Source organism: Harmonia axyridis, chromosome 2 (assembly GCF_914767665.1).
Source record: "Harmonia axyridis chromosome 2, icHarAxyr1.1, whole genome shotgun sequence".
Lineage (NCBI taxonomy): Eukaryota > Metazoa > Arthropoda > Insecta > Coleoptera > Coccinellidae > Harmonia > Harmonia axyridis.
The window spans coordinates 49,371,544-49,386,728 of record NC_059502.1 but is presented as its reverse complement, the minus strand read 5'-3'; the positions used below and the strand labels follow the sequence as shown (position 1 = coordinate 49,386,728).

Sequence of the window (15,185 nt, the reverse complement as noted above, 5' to 3'; positions counted from 1 at the left end):
AATTAAATATATAAAATTTGGTTATTAGAAATATAAATCGATCTGTTTCGTCATTTTGAACAAAAACTGTTTTTTTTTTGAGAGGAAATTAAATTTTATTATTCCATACTTTTCCACCTTACTGTATGTTGTACACTATATCATGCTCAGTGAAGCATAAATAGGATGCAGTAGGGACTAATGCAATTACGGAATTACGGAATAGTACCAACAAAGTTCGTTCACAATTCAATTATTTCATGAATATTATGTCTCTTGCCAAGATGAAGGAGAGTGGGCAAAATCAACACAAGTGCTGAACAGATATTATTATGCAATCCGAACCCCACATCTGAATGAAGGTATCTAGTGTTATCTACCATATGGAATACATATAAATGTATTACTTTCTTATGATCGTGCAGAAGCTGACCTGCAAATACGAGGCTTTCATCTTCATTGAGAAATATCATAAATACAAGTGATGTTCAGTGGGACTAACATTTTCATTACCTAATGAAAAAATTAAAGAATGAAATTAATGAAAATTTTAATAACTATTAAAATTAGGTATTGCATATATTGCATTCCGTTATAGCAAGCCCGTATGACCCTTAGATCCTTAATGAATCTTTTTTGTAAACGATGTTTTCTACCCAAGAAACATACCTAATATAAAAGCCCTTGATACTAAAAAATCAGATAATATGTGTCACATAAAATCAGGCAGCTTGAATTGGCTAATCGTCTGGACGTGTATCATATGCTATTTCTTATTATACAGGGTGTTTCATTGGGAAACGGAAATACTTCACAGGTGCATAGGTGGTACCAAGGCGGTTCTGGAGATACCCCATTTATTGGGTCTTACTGTCTTCGTAGCCGAGATTCAGGGTGTTTTATGAATTTTGCCCGTTTCTTTCTGAGGCCATATCAAACGAACCACCTGGTATTTTTTCTTCATATTTGGCAAATATGTTCCTAATTGAGAGCCCAAACGTATCATGCAATAACAGCCTTGAAAATCCAGGTCCGGGTTAACGAAAAATTATGAATCGTTTGAATACTCGAAACAACACCCTGTACATCGGAATTTTGAAAATCTGTTTTAATATTCGGAAACACCACTAAAAACTAAACTGAGACGTGTACTTCAAATTTTCGCGCAGACAGTTTTACTGGACAAATTTTCAACGTGAAAGTGAAGTTTTTGTGAACTTGGATACCTGAAAGTGGTTTGCAGTGACTTTTAACAATGAATTATCAAAAATATTTAATCCATAATTATTTACGATCCTGTTTTCAAAAACAATTTTTTTCTTCAAGCTACAAATCACAATCTTCACGAATAAATGATGATGAGAAGCCTCTCCAAGTGGCAATAAAATTCGACAACGTTTAGCAGAGCGAAAGACGACAAGTCTGATGAGTGCATATGTTTTTTTTTTCGTCAATAACTCGTGAACTGAACTAAGAGGGGATTACGCTGCATTACGCTACATCTAGATAATGCGGCACCTTTTATGGTTTTTGATGTTAATTAAATTTTCGGTATTCCTGCCAGTTATTGCTGACCGAATTAAATCTTATTCAGTAATTTGGATTTCTAGACATGTGATTTTTGTTGATCAAGCTTGAAATACCGCCCATGAATTTTGTCGATCGCCAGTGGCGTTCCCAAGGGGGAATAAGGGGGATATATCCCGCAAGGAGCAATATCCATTATAAGTCACAACGCACAATAAAATTATTGAATAAAAATTTGATCAACGAGTTCATCAAATCTCAAGAAGTGTCTGTAAATTCAAAGGACATCGAAAACGATCAATCAAATTTTTTTTCTTCATCCCCTCCAAGGTTTATTTATGTCTGGGTACGCCACTGGCGTACCGAAATTATTAACTTCAAACAATAGAGCATGTGTAGATAAATCATGGTTTATAATTAAATGAATCTGTATATGTAGAAAATAAGATTCCTAAGCAGTAAAAAGTAAACAGAATATAGTAGGAATACGCATTTCATGTGAGTAATGTCCAATTTTATTCCATTACTGAATCACAAATTCCACCGAGTGAGCCACGCAAATATTGTGTAGGTGTCAACTATTCTCTGGTGAAATTAAAATTCGAGAACCTCCCAGAACCTACTCCCTAAAGAAAATCTTACTGACGTGAACAAAATTTGTTTTGGTTTCCAAACAAGAAACAATGCGAAAATGAAAAAAATAATAACGAATACATCAAAGCATCTTTTGTTTTTTTTTTCATTCCTTTCTATTGGAAATGGCTGTCGCTCCGGAAAGCGTTCCTGTAATTTGATCATAGTGAGTGTGAAGGCTGAAATTGAATTCGTCTCAGGTTCTATTGGAATATATAAGGCAAGATCTTTTTCGACAAAGGGAATTCTGGATGATGTTTCTGAAGTAGATATGCAACTGACAAGTTGCTTCCTGTTTTATATCACCTTTCACCTCGGATACCAAATTCAATCTAATATCGAAGGTGAGTATAAAAAGGTAGAAGTTTTTTGAAACATAGGCTTTGATCGTGTTGATTGAATTGAAAATCAGTATAATATGAGAGAGAAAACTCTTAATCGTTTGAAATAATCCGGGTTGGAATATTATTAATTATTATTTATATTATTATTGTGAATTATTAATTCCTGGTGCTATACAGTGAAAGGTAATACCTATATCTCTGCTTTTATATTGAAACCACTAGGTATCCATTTTCTAGTGGAACTAGAGTTTTATTGACTCAAAAACTCAGAGAATTAATAGGGGTTCATACCATGTGCCATTCTCGTGATCTGTCAATCTTTATCTAACTACTCTTCTACTTTCAGCGTTTTCGAGATCCAACCACTTTTAATGATTAGTGAAACAATCTCAAACGTTCATTTGATTTACCGTCCTCTTAAACCACATGCAAAAACTCAAAATATGTTTTAACGACGTTATTTTCAACTCCTCACATATACTGCGCCAAATATGGAACATGTCCCTTTTAACATTTTTTCCAACAGATAAATTGATTCAAAATCGTAAACGCATTATGTTCCTTTTTCGACACAGTTATTTCTCGGCATTCAGAAACTTTAAAACTTCAAAAATAGAATTTGAAACAAAAAATATTCCTTTTATGTTTCTTATTCCGTAATTTTTTTTCTCAAAAGTTATTTGTTCACGTGTGCCATATTTGGAACAGATAGCAATAAAGGCGAAATGAATCTGTAATATGAAAATGTATTTGTGAGATAAGCGAAAGATAAAGATGTCAAACAGTGCTCTCTGAGGAATTTTCAAGTTTAGGCTGAACTATTGTGAAATAATTTACTTAATTGTGACCATCGGAAAGATAGTGAGTTATTCTACCGCAATCTATATGGTTTTTAAAGGGTTTATTCTTTCTGAAGTTGATATTATTGGATGATTTGAATTTTCAGTGTTGATTTTTATCAGCATATTTAAATTTACTATCTGAATTTGAAATTGGCAGGTCGCATGTTTAGCGGCATATGCCTGTGTAGTTAAGATTAGGCATTCCATACACTACAAGATTTCAAAAACTGTACTCCTGTGTTTTCCGTTCCTCTGTTTCTGCCTTGGGTGACCTAGACCTTCCTGTCTTTGTTTTAACTAAAGTCTCCCTGGTCGGTCTCAGTGGAGTGAAGCGTGTGTCCTCGTTTTCTCTTCCCTCAAATATAATAGCGAAATATTTTTATTATTGCTATAAGATTATATAATGACAAACCAAGAGATACAAAAGGTCACTTTGGAACAACTTTTAATAGAAATTAGAGAGGTAAAGAATTGTATATCTGCATCGGAAGTAAGACTTCGATTGGATATTCAAGAGCTGAGAAGTAAAGTTGATCTATTGGAGAGGGAAAATAAGGAATTGAGAGAGGGGCTCGAGAGCGCTAACCGATTGGGAAACAAAAAAAACATCATAGTTTTTGGATTGGAGAAGGATTCTAAGCTCTCACCAGAACTTCTGTGCTGTGAGCTGAATAAATTGTTGGGCACTCGGGTTGAAGCATCGGAAATAAGTGATTACTATACTTTAGGAAAAACACAAAACTGCCCTTTGAAGATAGAATTTGTGTCATACCAAACGAAAAAAAAAATATTCAACCACGTTAAAAAGTTAAAGGGTTCAACGGTGTCGATTTCGAATGATTTAACACCGAAACAGCGTCAAGAGAATAGGAGGCTCAGATCATTCTTGTTGGAGGCCAGAGAGAAGTATACAGAAAAATCTTATATAAAGGGAAATAAGTTGGTGGTTGGGCAGGTTGCCTACGATTTAGAGGATTTGGAGTGTTCCGAGGAACAAAATAAAGTAAATAGTGCACCAGGTACTCCTACAATTAGGAATAGTAATCAAACGCTGGTGGAAACTGGATACAAACCGGTAAATTTGGCTCCTGGACCATCGACCATTAATGAAGGAAAACGCTTGAAAAAAATATTGACACCACATTTGGCAACACACAAAAAGCAATTTTTGACTAAAAAGAAGTCACCCTCAAAAGAAAACGTTGGTGGCATGAAGGAATCATCCCCAAGAGAAAACGTTGGTGGAATGAAACTTCGACATAAGTCAACGACAGACAAATAGAAATTCATAGTATTGCCAAAAAAAAAAAAAAATTAAAATAAATAAAAATTATAATTACAATAGCATAATTCTGATATAAGTCTACATCATCTAAAAAGATAAAATTAAATCAATAAATAAAAAAAAAAAAATTTTTATTCGTATGCAAAAATATAAACTTATTATTGAAAAAAAAAAAAAAAAACATATATATGTATATGAATGAGTTGAGTACACATTATGAAGCAAAGTAAATTTCAGATACTAAAAACAAAAAATTGAAAAAATTAACTCAAGTTACGCTTAGTATTTGTAATTGTTGCTATGAATCGGTTTATCAGAGACTACGAATTTATATCACATGACACTACCGTTTTGGAAAACATCAATAAAATAAAAGACTACAACTTGAACAAAAAACTCAACATTCTGCATATGAACATCAGAAGCATATCACAAAATTTCGTCGAGTTCTGCACATTCCTAGAATATATATCGCAAAATTATGAGATCATCGTATTATCTGAAACTTTCCAGATCGAAAATATTGATTTATTTCGTATAAATGGATTTCATTGCATTTACAATGGTGGAGAGTATAATAGGAATGATGGGGTCATAACGTATGTTAGGGAGAATATTTGCTTCAGAGATGAAATTATAAATATTGGTGAAGCTAAGGCTATCGAAATTTCACTCTTGAAACAAGATAAGAGCTATTACAAGGTTACAGCAATTTACAGATCACCACAACAATGCCCTAGACTTTTTAATCAATGTTTGTTCAGTTATTTGGCAGATTCTCCATGCTCAGATCATATAATAGTGGGCGACATGAATATCAACATCTTATCTAACGAAGACCACGTGGAAGATTACAAAAACACTATGAACACGTTTGGATTTATGTCATTTATTAATAAAATTACTAGACCTGCTAGCCAAAGTTGTATTGATCACATTTATGTTAAAGGATTGAATCAGAATAAAACTCCACATAATATCAATGGCTTCATTTTTGATTATTTGATTACTGACCATCTCCCAATAATGATATCTTGTGATATAATAGAGGAATTTAAGGAAATGAAAATAAAAAGTAAAAAAAAAACTTATATTAATTATTCACAACTGAAACATGACTTACAAAAAGAAACCTGGCAAAAAATGTATGATCAAAAAGACGCAAATTCAATTACTGAAGAATTCATGAACACCCTGACAAATTATATTAAAAAGCACACAAGAAGTGTGAACCAAAAACATGTAAATATCAAAAGAAAATCTTGGTTATCTCCATCTTTATTGAAGTTGATTAACAAGAAAAACAATATATACATGGAACTCAAAAGAAACCCAGAAAATCCCCAACAGAAAAAACAATATTCCGAACTGAAAAATCAAATAAAAAAACTTACCCAACATGAAAAAAAACAAGAATTAGAAAAGTTCATGGCAAAAAACCAATCAGAAACAAAGGCCATCTGGGATTATGTGAAAAATGTATGTAGAGAGGATGCACCTGTGACAAGAATAGATCACATTAGAACGGAACATGGTTCGATCGACAATCAATCGAGTATTGCTGAAGCATGTAATGAATACTTTAGCACATTAGGACAACAATATGCAGATAATATACCAGATATTGAAGGTTATAGAGAGATTGACACTTGGCAGAATACAACCTTTTTTCTGAAGCCTACAGACTCACAAGAAATAGAAGATAACATTGAAAAACTCAAAATAGGAAAGTCACCCGGAATTGATGGTTTGCGAGCAGAAACGCTGAAACTGATAAAAGTAGAAATTTCCAAACCTCTGACTTATATAATCAATTATTGCTTCCAGAATGGTACTTTTCCGGATATTCTAAAAGTGGGCTTAATCAAACCACTCTACAAAACTGGTGACAAAACTGAAATGTACAACTACAGACCTATATCATTGTTATCGGCTATTTCAAAAATTGTTGAAAAGGTTCTGAAGAATAGAATGGTCAGCTTTTTAGAGAAAAATAATGTTTTGGAGGACGCTCAGTATGGATTTAGGAGTGGGAGGTCGACGGAGGATGCAATAAGAGAGCTAACTGGACGAATATATGAATCTTTGGATAAACGGATTCCTAGCCTATGAATCTTTGTTGACCTTGCAAAGGCCTTCGACACTGTATGCCATGGGAGACTTCTCGAGAAATTGTGGAGATACGGATTTCGTGGTACAAGTTTTAAATTACTTGAATCTTACCTGGACAAAAGACAACAAATTGTGGATATAAACGGAAATCAAAGTTCCCCAAAAATGGTTAATTACGGCGTTCCACAGGGCACAGTGATTGGCCCGCTACTGTTCCTGATCTACATCAACAGCTTGTTGAAGTCCGGAAGCACGGGTGGAATACTCAGTTTTGCTGACGATACTGTGATTCATTACACGGCTCCCACGTGGCATGAGTTGAAAAATAAAGTTGAAGAGGATTTTGATGTTTTGGGAAAATGGTTTCAAGCAAATAAACTTACACTGAATTTAAAGAAAACGAAATACATGGCTTTTTCCTCCTATGATTCAGATCTGCCATCAATGGGAGATCTTGAGATAAATGAAATTGTAAGGATACCAGAAACAACATCAATAAAATATCTCGGAATAATGATTGATGCTAGTCTGAAATGGGATAAACACATAATAAATACGGTAAGAAAACTGAGAGGACTTCTATATAAGTTCAAACTTATGAAAAAATATTTGAATGACACTAAACATCTAATGATGTTATTCAATGCATTAATACAATCCCAGATCAACTACGGAATTATAGGGTGGGGAGGAGTCTATGACACACACTTGAAACATCTTAATACAATACAGAAATGGATATTGAAGATAATTTATGGAAAAAACCTGAAATTCCCAAGTGATCAATTATTCCAATTAGCAGGGATTCCCGATATTAGACAGACATATGCACTCCAAATACTCCTGAACATCTTTAAAGGAAATATCAGGTTGAATAAAACAGAGCATTTGTATTCTACAAGAAAAAAAGAATATAGCTACCAAACACCAAGAGCCAAAAAAAGGATAGGACAAAGATCCTGATTTTAACCTAGCCCCAAGGATATATCAAAGAATTCCTGAAAATCTGAAAAAAATAAAAAATTATATATATTACAGAAGAAAGGCTAAACAATGGTTAATAGAAAAAGGAAGAGATTGTATAAGCAGAATAATCAATCAGGAAGATTAAAAAATAAATAAAAAAAAAAAATTTTTGAAATTAATACTTACAATTTAGAGACATTTTATGAACCCGAATATGGACACCTACCTACCGATTGGACCTTCACCCCCAAAATTATGTTCACCCTAGAATGAATCTTAGAAACCCACCCGATTGGACTTTTACCCGGAAGTGACTTGTACTAGAACGTGAAACAATATTGTCTGAATGGAAAGAATTCACTACTAATTTAAATATCATGAATAATGTATATTACTTCAAATATTTTAGAAACACTTTTTATTTATAATTACGCACAGGTAAATATTTCGTGAAATATAAATACCTCTGTAATTTTTTTATGTTTATAGTAAATAAACATTATATTATATTATTATTATATCAGTTAAATCTGTAAATTTTACTTCCGAATATTTTTCCATTTCCTGCATCTAGTGTGAAGCAATAATTGGATATTGTGGAGGAGAAGATTATTAGCCAAAAAATCTAGTGACTATTTGGCTGAATTCAAACTTGGTCCAGTAGAAATTCTAACAATATCTTACGTACCTAACACCTGAGAAGTGCGGCCGATCAACTTTCTCACTGCAGCCACGATTGGATTTGAAGTATCCTTTCTCATGCATATTATATCGTATGTGCTGATCTTCGACTTTCCCTATTTGATAGATGATTTTTAGTAGAAGAACATTCATATAAATTTCTTTTTGTGACAGTCACTGTCACAAAAAACTTATGTGTTTGTTCTTCTAAACAAGTGTCATCTATCAAATACTGAGGTAATCATAGATCAGCATATTAGGATTAAAAATATTAGAATGAATATATTTTACATGAATGTTAATATTCAATCATAGCATCTCATAGGTTTATGCCTTTCAAATGATTACTTATAGCATATGCGACTGGCTGCATCAGTGCGAATTAAGTCGAGCTATTTATGTCATTTAACTCAACAAAAATTCGAATTAATTCGCACTGGTGCAGCCAGTCGAATACGCTATAAAATATACAGGGTGAGTCTTTGACTTGTACATATATTTTAACCGAAGATTCTTGAGGTCAAAAGAAACACTTTTTTCATTTACCATTTTTTCCGATTCGGCCCTGTTAAAAAGATATAGCCATTTTAAATTTTCATAATGAGCTAATTCACCCCTGGTAACCGGAACACTGAAGTTTTCGCAAGTATAAGATATACAATTTGAACCTTGGAAATTAGCTACTAGATTGAAAAAACCATCATAAACTCACTTTTAACATTCCATTTGTTGAACAAAGTAGTATTTATAATACAATATTTGAGTTATCCCAATTTCATTGACGATAAAGATTAAATATTTTTCTCTTGATTTTCTATTTCATTTTCGATAATCATAACGAATTGAGTTCGCTACCACCCATATTAGCTTAGCTCTGATACTCATAATTCATATCCATTCATTTATTATATCGCATTTATAATATGTTGTACAAGAATTGACATTTAACCTCACATTCTCAAATAAATCCGTAAAAGTTCTAACACAGACTAGTAGTCTGTGGTTTTAAGTTTGAACCTCAAATTTCGAGTGTTGCAAATTTAAACACAGCAGTTCGAATAATCTATGTTCTAACCTAAAATATTCATTTACACTGTTGTTGTTATAATGATGAAATGAAAATCATCGAAGATTTGAAGAATCCCAACAGAATATACATATTTTCGAGACATTTAAAAACAATTTCCAAAATAATTGTGTGGATACAAAATAAATAAGTGTGCATTTGGAGCCATCACTGTGAAAATATGGAAATGAAGTTTTATGGCTCTGTAATCAATGGAAAATGTTAGACTCCACTTGTAATCAAATTTGTTCTATCCTACATTATAGCCAACTCTACTACTTGATTCTTCTTGATTTTGCCATTGAAAATAAATGAGAAGTATTCAATAATATCCACAGTTGAATATCCTGTTTCTTTCAACTCACCTATTTGTTTTCATATTAAAACAATTATGGCACTCTTGGAAGTATGTCAATCATATGCTCTAGGATGAATTTATGGAATAGCAAAAGAATAAAAGTATTTAATCTCAATCACATGAAAATTTGTCCAGTATGTACTTAGTGGTATGTTTCGATGTGAGTTTGAATGACCCTCGAAGTATACAGTATTGTTCGATAGCAGCAGTCTTTAGTGGGATATTGACTGTTGTCATTATTATGGGACTATTTTGTGAAAACTTTTTTAAACGTGGGCTTTATGGGAAATCTGGACTTTTCAAAATAGAATGTTGATTTTAATGAAGTATCTTCTTATTATAAGAGCTGTGTCAAAGCTCAGTAATTTGTAATCAAATAGATGAGTTGAGGTGAGCTTATTCAAATAACTTCATTTTCAAACTAAGTTGGCTAGTACTTCAATTCTAAAATCTGAGACATGACATCATAGTAAATATTCATTTCTGTGGTTTTTTTTCCACAACAGAACAGAGTTGCATTTAGCCAAAGTATCCAATTTTTCGAATTTCACAGATATTTTTTTTTTTTAAGATCAATTTACTCGAAAACGGCGCTTCGTAGGAGAAAATATGAAGAATACTTTTATTTTCCAAATCAGCCAAATATTGTTCAATGAACGTTCAAATTTTTTTTAAGAGTTGGGTTTTTCGAATTTCTGGTATTTTTATGTGATGTAATGTTCATAATGAAGAAATTGAAAGATGTGTATGGAATCTTGTGTTCGGAGAAGATGTATCACATCAAGGAAAAGCTATATTCCAAAAATCATTTCCTTCAATAGAACCATTTACGAGATATAGCTGAAAATCACATTTTTTTATCGATTTTCAACAGCCTGTATCTTTGTAACCGGGCCGAATCGGAAAAAACTATACAGGAAAAAAGTGTTTCTTTTGACCTCAGGAATCTTCGGTTGAAATATATGTACAAGTCAAAGACTCACCCTGTATACGTAGAATCTTTTAAAACATTAACACAAAGTAAATTTTTTTTTCGGTCCCAAATTTTTCATCCTCTAACCAGACACAAGTTGATTCGAAACAAATTTTCGGTTGTGATATGAGTGGATTATTTGGGCGCGATCGTGCGGGATGGCGTGGTCATCATCTTAAGCTCTACCGCGAAAATTTCAAGTGTACCGTCCGAGAGCATTTTTTCTCTAAAGCTAGGTTGACATGGCAAGTGGATCACAGCTGTGGTTCAAGAATACATGGAAAACGACCCGTGTCAACGGAAGAATCGTGCGAATATTCACGAAATGGACGATTTATCCTAGTTGACACGGGTAGTGAAGCACAAGCGAGGTTGGTTATGTGTAGAGATCGACTCATGTCAACGAAGCAGTTGTGAAACTATTCTCGAAACGGATGGTTTCGCAGCCGGCACGAACATAAAATGGGATATCAAACATGTTAGATATTTAACGTGTTTCGTGGTCTTTGAGCGACCATAGTGGAAGAAGACAAGGGATATTTTCGATTTTTTTTTACTGCATTGTGCTGTACTAGGTTTGTGATGCTTTGTAACTTTTTTTTGTTACATACGACTTTGAAACTATTTCCCAAAATATGTTTATTGGGTTTAAACGGATGAAATAAATTTTTAGTACATATACTAAATATCACAGAATTCAATTAAAAGCCAGGCTAGCACCGAAGTCATAAACTTTTTGTCTTTCACAGGAATACTCAAAAATTAGAAAAAAAAACTCATGCCAGCACATCTGTATTTCGATTTTGTGCTGCACTTATGGAAAGTTGTGCCCTACATTTTCGTGAAAAAAAAGTTAGTCGTGCACTTTCGTTTTTTTTCGACCAAAATTGCTTCTGATACTTTTGCCACATTTGTGGAGTTGCCTTGTTCTGGTCAGATTTTCAGAAATAACTCTCTACTTTTTCTTCAAAGGATGGAAATCTTTGCTTGTACATGCCCGATGCCATTCCATTTGCGAGATATAACTAAAAATTAAATTTTTTCACGGATTTCCAACAGCCCATATCTTTTCAACCGAGCCGATTTGAAAAAAATGGTAAAGGAAAAAGGTATTTCCTTTGACGTCAGGAATTGCGATCTGCAAATTTCGAATTTAATTCTACTGATAAGTTTATCGCACAATGAAATTCCACTCATAAGTCAATGTTTATTGAACACCCAGTGCCAATAATGATTTTTGAATTTTCTCTATGAATTAATTATTTGTGGTTATAAATTCGAGATAAAATCATAAAGCACATACAGGGTGATCCAATATTTCCAAAAATAGAAAAAGTCCGGATCTGATTTGTTCCCGATTTCAGAAATATTGAAGGAAGGCGATAGTAGAGTGACTACACTTCATAATTTGAAATTTTCCTGTCGATAAGTTAAAGAGTTATTGAACTATGAAATTTTACTTATAAGGTTAACATCACCCTGTATATAGCAAACGGCGATCTTGATACGAGTCCTTCATGATGACCTTTATTTATGTATCCATTTATCGCATTCCTCCCGGGATACCCTGTCTATAGCCTAACTATAAAAAAATATTCTCAGACGAAAATTTTTGTGAAAATATTAACGGCAAGAGAAAACGAAAAAACAGTCCTATGAAAATAGACCCACAAACGTTTTGCGATTGATCAACAAAAATCACATGTTTAGAAATTCGGAATGAGATTTAATTCGGTCATAAACAACAGGCAGGAATACCGACAAAGTTAATTCCCATCAAAAAGGAGCCGCATCATAGTCATAAATATCTAGATTGACGCAGAAAGACATGTGCAGTCATCAGGGCTGGTCGGTATCCCTATGTGCCGACGAAGAAACAACATAAATTTGCCAAATAGGTTATGGCGATACGAATATACGTCGTTTCGTCGCCCGTGAATAAGGCGTAAAATCATTGGACGCAATGCACTACCCATGTCAACCTAGCTTAATCGTGTATTCCACGCTAGCAATGCACTGCCTAGTGAAGTTGTATGCGCACCGTCATTAAACGCTTTCAATAACCGTCTTGATCATCATTCGACTGTATCGTGATGTCAAATGTTAATTTGTTTGTTTTTTTTCCTGCCTTCTCTTTTTGATTGTATTGTTTTCAACTCCATGCTCACTTGCAATGTGTGCACAGTGTGCACAGTGTGCACTTCAAATTTATTTGTACCTGAGATGTATAGGCTTTTGCTTTTTCTCTTATATATCTTAAATAATAATAATAATAAATTCCTAGAGTAACGAAATACACACTGAAAAAAAAAACTATATTATGAATTATCCTGAGTGATTTTATGGTACACTGAATTCAATATAATTGTGAGTCTACCTTTCTGCATAAAAAAACGAAACATACCATGGTTTGGTGGACGTTGAATTATACAAAATTATAAATCGGATAACCAGTTGGATTTTTTTGTTTTTTTAACTCACAATGTCAAAGGAATATACACTCAACTCGAAATTTTCTGATCGGACACATGGCAGATAGGCAATGTGTTCGATTCATTCTAGCGGCAATATTTTGAATATTTTGATTAATCCGTACTTTACTTGAACGACATAAAAAAATGATTTCAAATAATGAATGAAAAAATTTTCACAGATACCCACCCACCCCACAGAAATCACAAGTTTCTTTTGAAAATGCAATGTTACATTAAGTTACAAGCACCGAAATTTGTTTCGATGTATTTTTTCCCTGAATCGCAACCTATTTCTAATAAATTGATTCGAATAAGTGGAATGTTTTAGATCCCTGACGCACATTGTGCCATATTTGGCACATTTCATAATATCAACTTATTTCGCGGAAAAAAATGGATAAATAAGAACTTTCCGCGATGACGAACTCTTAAAAATAAATAATAGTGAAAATCTCATATAAATCGATGGTTTCTAGCCTAAAATTTGCATTCTCATTTTGGAGCTAACTGCTGAAAGAGTATAGATGCCTTTCAAAGCTCATCTACACGATAGTAACTCTCACGATAGTACTATCGTGATAGAGCGAGAGTCCTATCAGGAAGTTTATATGGAGATAGTTTTTACTATCACGATAGTACTATTGTGAGAGTACTATCATCGTGGAAATGAGCCATTTAAACAATTCGATGTGAAAATATAATTTTCAATTAAGCGATACAATTCCTGCAATCGTTGTTTCAAAAAATATAACAAGAAATAATGGGAAATTTTTAATCACGCTGCTGAGAACTGGTTCCACAAACATTGGTTGACTAATCAACAGATTGATTTCAATTCGATATCTCATATATCACTATATTATACATGGCATTTTTGGATGCTGATTACTCATTAGTAATGAGCATCCAAAAATGCCATGTATAATATAGTGGCCCTACCTCCTACCAAATCCATATTGATAGAGTTAAGTCTTTGAAGCGACGCTGTCTTAGTCTTTTGTCATTTACCCGCCTATTGTTTTTTCTCAGCATCTGCTTTCGAATAAACGTGGCATGAATAGTTCGAAATATAGACGAGAATATCATTATTTTGTGTTTACGCTCATATTAATGAGTGATGTCCTCAAAGATTCCTGCATTCTCAAAAAAACTCAATTTTACTCTAGAGTTGATTTGAATATTCACCTCTTTATAATTTGTGTGATGTCTTTGACTCTGTTAGCATTTTGATAATATTTTCAATTGTTTTATCTTGTCGAATCTCATCAGTTTGTCAAGCTTTGAGTCATTTTTTTTATAAGCGTTTCTGGAAATTGTAATGTAGATATGGTTTTCCTGTGCTCCTTGTTATGTATTTAAAAAATCCTGTAGAACAAAGGGTGTTCTACATTTATAAATGAATAAAATGGTTCGCATTCTAGGCAGAATATACTACATATATACATTCGCTAACCGGTGTTCACCCAGCAGAACCTTTCCAGCAGACCGTTTGGCGGGATCAACCGAACGCGGTCACCAGTGGCGCACTGACGAAATTTTATAATTCGGGAACTGCACGTTAGAGCAAAATCATAATATTTGTTATGAGAAATTGTTATTACGGTGTGATCAATCATGGAAAAATCATCGACTCACAAAGGGATACAGGGATAGATTTTTCATTCTTCTTATTTCTCATTTATTTGATTTTGTATCTCTTATATTCGAAAATTTAGCGAGTTCGAAATAACGATTCCACATGCCAAATATGGTTATGCTCTGAAAAATGGTTCTTGAGTTATGAAAGTTTGAAATATAGGGGATGAAAAATCAACCACCTCTGTATCCCTTCGCGAATCGCTGATTTTTTAGTGGTTAATAACCGTGATTATCTTTGTATCGAATACGAAGCAAAAACAAACAATAAGGTGATCAAAAAGTATTGAATGCCTTTTTTCTGCTCATG

At 33.3% G+C, this 15,185-nt stretch overlaps 1 protein-coding gene across 3 annotated transcripts in view; it reads right to left on the bottom strand.

Annotated features, from left to right (window-relative positions):
• Positions 1-15,185, bottom strand: part of LOC123672044 (glutamate receptor ionotropic, NMDA 2B) — a 353,672-nt gene that overhangs the window by 175,822 nt on the left and 162,665 nt on the right. The window lies entirely within an intron of this gene.